The sequence below is a fragment of the Hipposideros armiger genome, unplaced genomic scaffold, assembly GCF_001890085.2.
Source record: "Hipposideros armiger isolate ML-2016 unplaced genomic scaffold, ASM189008v1 scaffold_1135, whole genome shotgun sequence".
NCBI classification, from domain to species: domain Eukaryota; kingdom Metazoa; phylum Chordata; class Mammalia; order Chiroptera; family Hipposideridae; genus Hipposideros; species Hipposideros armiger.
The window spans coordinates 316,444-322,784 of NW_017732485.1; the positions used below are offsets into that span (position 1 = coordinate 316,444).

The 6,341-nt window shown below is 42.4% G+C and overlaps 1 long non-coding RNA gene across 2 annotated transcripts in view; it reads right to left on the minus strand.

The window, feature by feature from the left end:
• The window catches only part of LOC109376467 (uncharacterized), a 372,029-nt gene that overhangs the window by 308,528 nt on the left and 57,160 nt on the right, over positions 1 to 6,341 (minus strand). The gene's annotated exons all lie outside the window — the stretch shown is intronic.

A 6,341-nucleotide genomic window follows, 5' to 3' on the forward strand; every position in this document is an offset into this window, starting at 1 on the left:
GAAAACCTTCCACAGGCCTCAGAAGATGTCCCTAGTATCTCACTGGTCAGAAGAAAACTGCATGCCCATCCCTACACCAGGGATGTAGAATTGTCACAATGAGCCCTGACCAATAGTGAATCATGCCTTGGAGTCGGACCCACTGCCCCCTGAACAAAGAATAGTTTTGTAAGCAATGAGAGAGAGAGAGAGAAAAAGAGGGAAATGGCTATTAGGTATAGGCAGTCAACTTGATCTGCTACAGAAGCCCAATCCCTTGTCAAATTACTTCAAAGTTCTTTATAATACTGAGTTGGAAACTGGTTAACAGCATATCTCCCCACCCACTGATTCTAGATTTACTCTGGTGCCTCATGGAATAAACACAACACGTTTCCACATGGTAACTTAAACCATATCTGAAAACTGATTGTTCTAGAAAAGTTTCCAGTCCTGAACTCTTCATTGGGAGATAGCCCAGTGCAGAGCTCTGGAGTCAGGCTGCCTGGGTTCAACTCCCAGCTTTGGCGCTTATTAGCTAGGTGATCCTGGGAAAGTTATTTTAACCTCTTTGTACCAACGTCCTCATCTGTACAAAGAATATAATAACAGTGCTTACCTCATAGGGTTGCTGTAAAGATTAAGTAGTTAGTATACACAAAGCACTTAGAACAGTGCCTGGCACTGAGTTGCTACATTTAAGTGTTTATTACCATGTGATCAGTTAAATGTTTGGTTGCTTTCTTTTATCAGTATCCTATTTATCTGCTTCTTTGTCAAAAAGTAGAGGCTGGGTCTTAAATCTAGATTTGTCAGTATATACCCCTATACTCTATTGCTGGCTGCCTTGGAGAAAGCTAAACAACAACAATAATCTTTCATTCACTATCGCTAAATCAGGTCTTCAACATGTATCTGTGCAGTTGATTTTTTGAACTTAGATGGAAGCTTTCCATTTAATTCTATCTCATTTCATGGAAACAGAGCAGAACTGAAAGTATGCCTATCACTCCAGGAAGGGGGGGAAAAAAGTATAAAACCCTGAAATTCACCAGGCTAGACTGCTCCCCCTTCGCCCCCCAGATCACCTTCCTTATCCTCTCCACTCTACCACTTGGATTTCGCCCTGAGCCTGGCCTCTCAGCCCCCGTGCCAACTCTGTGAGCCCAGGGCAGTGTTATGGGCAGGACTGCGCCCCCTCAAAACGCATATGTTAAAGTTCTAACCCCCAGTCCCTCTTGGTCACTTACTTCTCTAACCGGGAGCTGGTTTAGGTCAGAAATAAGATGTCATGTCAGCCTGATATTAACCAATCTTCAAAGCCCGGTGCTTAAATTAAGAAAATACCCTTTGAGGGAAGGACTAATGCTGCCACATAGTTCAGAGGCAAGAATTGAAACCTAACAGAGGACTTTATTGGCCATGACCTAGGCAAGAAGATTAAAAGGCAAAGTTTAGCCGATGGTCAGACAGTCCATCACAAGCTGTCTAAAACATCTCTAAGTCCTGCTACTCCAAGAAGCCCACCTAGACTAAGTAACGCAGCAGCGTGATTATCCTGTTCCCAACCTGGTGACCTAGGAGTGACCAAAACAGGAGAATTGTGTCACCAGGCCATGTGGCTGCTTTTGATCCCAAACATCTGGGGATAAGGGCAGAAGGAAGGGAAGAAGCTTGACTGTACATCCTAAAAAGGATTCGACTGACTCAAGCAACTGGACAAGCATTAGCTCTAAAGCCCAGGCGATCCCCAGTGGCCGAGAAGGTAGCCAAGCTCTGGGAATCAGTCTTCCCTGCCCTCGATGCAGAAAATTGGCCAAAGGTCTTTCTAACTGGGTAGGGAGGAGTGCGATGAAGATAGCAGTCAGGGATGGAAGGCAGAAGATAGAACGGGGGTGGGATGGAGAACTTAAAGGAGTATAGAAAAAAGAATCCCTGGGGACAATCAGCGTCCCTGCATCCGTCAGTCACCAGCTTTGAACCAGTCCTTTGTTTTGTTCCACTCCTGAATATACTATATAATTTTAAATCGCTATGTATTTGTCATCCTAAAAGCAAGGAGACCTTTTGCCTTTGCACACAAAATGAATGAAAAATGCATTCGTGACATCATTAAATATAAAATATGTTACACAATATAAAATATGGAGGGACAGCTTGCTCCGAGGAAGGACTACTACTCTGGAATTTTAAAACTCAGGCTCTATTCCCAGCTTGTTTGTAAATTTATCTTGAATATAGTCATCTATTTGTTCATTCAGTCAACAAATATTAAGAACTCTCTATGTGCTAGGCATTATGCTAAACGCTGAGGAGAGTATAGTAGTGAGACAAACCTAATCCCTCCCCACAAGGAGCCCCTGTCCAGTGGAGAAAGACAATAAACAAAATGTCTAATAAATAGCTATGTAATTTCAGCTTTTATCAGTGCTATGGAGGAGATGTACAAGTCGCTTTGAAAATGTTTGGTGGCTGTACCTTTTCTACACAGTCAGGCAAGGCTTCCCTAAGTCTGAGCCAGCTCTGCCACTGTGTCATATGTATGACAGCTCTACTGGGCAAGTTCCTTCAGGCTTATTGGGCCTCAGTTTGCCTATCTGCAAAATGGTACTGATGATGTCTCTTCCTTACACTACGATTCTTGCATCAGTGAGTATATAGAAATAATGTATGGTTATATATAGCCCATTATAAAATGAATTTAGGAAAGCTGGCACAGAGAAAAGGTTACCTTTCTCAGAACAGGCACCACAGAGGAGCTAGCCCTCCCCAAAGAACAGTTTCTCCCCCTTGCACCTGGGTAAATGCGCCACTCCAGCCCCCGTCCGGCCCATCTCTGGGTTGGCGGCTTGCAAATTTTCTTCCCCCAGCCAAAAGCATATTTCACCAGCATGCAGGCAGGAGTGACAGAATGGGGTTAGGAAACGGAGAAGAGTGACATGGTTTTTTTCATCCCAGGCACTGCAGAGGAAGAGGTGGCAAGGAGCCAGTGATGGGAGCTCACGGAGATGAGGCAAACAGGGATGCCTATGGGAACAGGGTACTGGGGTTCATCAGAAGGACAGGGGTTCAGAGTCTGGAGAGGGGGGCTGACTCGGGAAAACCAGGATGGAGATCTAGCCTTGCAGTGAAATTTCTATTTAATTTTAGTCAAGTCATGGACTTTCTCTGGGCCTTGGGTACCTCCTCGGTAATTAAACCACTTCCTCTAACTAGCTTGATGATATTAAATGAGGATACGAGTTATGTGATAAATGTGTTAAAGAGATAATGAATTATTTAAGACAGCCATCTCAGCTTCTCATTAGCAAGGATATAGCTAAAATTTGGACTAAGTGGGCCACCTTCAGTGAAGAGAGATAAAATAGGGATAAACCGTTGTCTCTCAGGGCTGCTATGATAATGCATGCCAAAGTGCTTTGTAAACTATAAAGGACCATGTACACGTAAGGTATAATTACAGTAATGATTTAAAATGTCATTGTGATTAGTATGATTATAATAATTATGATAAGCTAAATATTCCTAACTGGATCGTTGGATACATCGATGAAGAGTTAGAGAGAGAGATGATCAGGCATTTCAAAAGTCACGTACAAGCACATTCCCCGCCATCTAACAGCGATTGCAAAAACAATCTTTATAACTCTTGTTACGGAGAAATCTAAAAGAAACTGGCTTTCTATAAACCCACACTACACATAGTTGGACTGTGATACTGGAACATAAAACGCCAAAAATTTAAGTGAGTGGTGGAGGGCATCTTAAGTCATATTAAATCATCTGATGCTCACAAGATAAAGAAATAGTTGGGAATGGTGTCATTATTCCTTTTGGCAGTTATGGAGACTGAGCTGACAAAAGTTAAGGGCTTGACTACTATCCACAAGATTTTAGAGAAAGAATAAAGAAAAGAGTCTTTTCTTGCTTCAAAACCATGGCTCCCTCAAAAACAGCCTATGGAATGGGAGAAAATATTTACAAACCATGTCTCTAATAAGGGGTTAATATCCAAAATATATGAGGAACAAACCAATAGTGCAAAAACAAATAACCCAATTAAAATAAATAGACACCTCTCCAAAGAAAATATACAAATGGCCAACAGGTACATGAAAAAATGCTCAAAATCACTACTGATTAAAAATGCAAGTTCACAATGAGGTATTACCCCGTACCTGTTAGGATGGCTATTTACAGAAAAAGAAAGAAAAAAAAAGAAGAAAAAACAGAAACAAAAACAAAACCAGAAAATAACCAGTATTGGTGAGGATGTGGAGAAATTGAAACCCTTGTGCACTTACGAATACGGTAGGAATGTAAAATGGTGCAGACACTATAGAAACAGTACGGAGGTTCCTCAAAAAGTCAAAAATAGAACTACCATATGATCTAGCAATCTTACTTTTCGAGTATTTATCCAAAAGAATTGAAAACAGGATCTTGAAGAGAGATTTACAGCATTATTCACAATAGCCAAGAGACAGAAACAACCTGAATGTCCACCCGCGGATGAACAGATAGAGAAAATGTGGTTACCAGCACACAATGGAAAACTAGTCAGCCATGAAAAGAAAGGAAATCCTGTCACATGCTGCAACATGGATGGACCTTGGGGACATTGTGCTAAGTGAGATAAGCCAGTCACCGAAGGACAAAGCTGCATGACTTCACTTACATGAGGTGCATAAAGTAGTTAAACTCATGGAAGGACAAAGTAGGACGTGGGGGTGCCAGGGGCTGGGAGGAGTGAGAAACGGGGAGTTGCTGTGCCATGGGTATCGACTTTCGGTCATGCAAAATGGAAAAGTTCTAGGAATATGCTCTACAACATTATACTTGTGGTTAACAATACTGCGCTGCTCATTCTAAAATGTGTTACGTGTTTTTGCCACAATATTGTCTTTTTATAAAGTGGAGGGGGGGGCCTCTGGATTTCTGTTCTAATTGCTGTGGTCAATTACCCACAGTTCATGTCTTGTGTTATCACAATATACCTATCTTGGCAAAGAGCAACCACCACAAACTACCCTTCTACGCAGTCTAGTCTAGGGCCATAGATTGCGATGGCTAAGCTTTCAGAAATAAAACCCTAAAACGACAGTACCAGAAAAACTTAGAGGCTAAGTAACTTTGCAGTTTACAAATGAGAAACCCGGGAACCAGAGCTGGCAGAAGACTTGAATGAGACCCTGTAACAAATTAATAAGTTAAATAATAACTGAGCTTTCATTCCTAGACCAATATTTGCTTAGAGACATTGTTCGGGACCTGGTTATATAGCGAAACCACTTGGGAACGTCAAATAGAACTGCTGGGTCCCAGCGGAACTACTGAAAACAGAATCTCTGGGGGTGAAGCCAAGAATCTATATTTTTTAAAGTCCTTGGTGATTGCAATGCATGTAGTCTCCCAAACAGTGTTCACCACTTTGGTTAACCCAAAGCCTTGGTTCACATCTAGGCTATTCTATCACATGGAGAACAAAAGGCACATTCGTCCCGCGGATGTTCAGTGTAAATCAGTCTTGATGTGGCCTGCCTAAAAGGACAGGGAAGAAGTATCTCATGCGAATATCATTCCTTTTTTGAAAATAACTGGATACTGAGAGTTCATCAATGGCTGAACATTCATTCTCTGTGAAATAACGATGAACGCTTTAGCTGTGAGGAGTTTCTCTCACTCTACAGCCTGAAAATAATGTTTCTCAAGTCAAGCGCCACACGTCATGCTTTTGGGGATGGAAGGTGAATCATTTTCACGACCGTGTTTGCCTCGCTGAATTAGCGTCACGAGTGGCTGTCTGGCAGCAAAACAAACAGCTCTCCAAAGGGCTTGCCCTTCCCACCATGGTGAAAAGGCGGGGGGCCCAGAGGCTATGGCACCGAGGTTGCTTTTCACACCGTGCAAGTACAAGGAAAGCGAATAGCAAAGCCTGTTAGGCTGAACTCAATCATCCAAAAATTCATTAAGAAGAAAAATGTGCATTTGTTTACTGTTTGCCCTGTGCCACATTTTATATCCATGTTTCCCTTCAGTCCCCCAGGTGCTGTCTTCACTGTGCTGTATGCTTAGGGACATGGGCCACAGCCACCTGTCGGCCAATGCATACGTGATGGAACTAGAATTCGAACACAGGTTCCCTAGGACCACAAAGCTTGGCTTCTCTTAACCACAATGCCTTGGTGAGCCCAAGAGAGAAATGCCTGTATCTCAGGAACTGGCTCTGTCCCCAAAGAGCTAAGAAGAGTTCAGCTGAGAGACAACACGAACACAGAAAAAGCATCCTGTTTGAAAGCCTGCTAAAATATGAAAACCATGTATTTTACCACTTACATAATACTGGTCAAGTCACTGCTCCT